Consider the following 613-nt stretch of genomic DNA (forward strand, 5'->3'; position numbering starts at 1 on the left):
GTTTGACAAAATATAAAACGGGGGGGTTTTTTTTTGTATAGCTCTGTATATTTTACATTTCACATTGCTTCTAAATATACGTAAAACCACTAGTTAGTATTGTAATGGCGTCGTTCTTGATATTCTTTAGCCTCCAAATAATCTGTTCCTGTTAATTGACTTTTTTTTATTGACTTCTCTTTCAGTATCGTCCAAAAATTCTTTAAAAGATTTCTCTATCTGATAAAGTCACATTTAAGCACCTTAAGAGATGCTGCAGTATGACATGGAAGATACGAAAAAAAATCACCTCATTACCTTTTTCTGCCCCCATGGGTTTCCCAAAAAATATATACAGGGATTCCCCCCCAAAAATGCACCCAAAACCCTTTCCCCGTCTGGAAAACTAAACTGGGTTTTATTACACATTGCAGGGGTCACCTTTTCTGCTTTCTATGTAGCAGCTCTATGTTGTTTTTTTATATTTTCAAATGATTGTATTAAGTTAGTGTTGCACTCAAGAAAAACAAACTTAATGTGTGATTTATATGGATAAACTTCTTGTTGACCCAGATGGGCCAGCATAATTGTCTGTATATACTTCAATGATATTTCCACCTTCCAATCACGTTTT

Source organism: Penaeus monodon, chromosome 27 (genome assembly GCF_015228065.2).
Source record: "Penaeus monodon isolate SGIC_2016 chromosome 27, NSTDA_Pmon_1, whole genome shotgun sequence".
Taxonomy (NCBI): Eukaryota; Metazoa; Arthropoda; class Malacostraca; order Decapoda; family Penaeidae; genus Penaeus; species Penaeus monodon.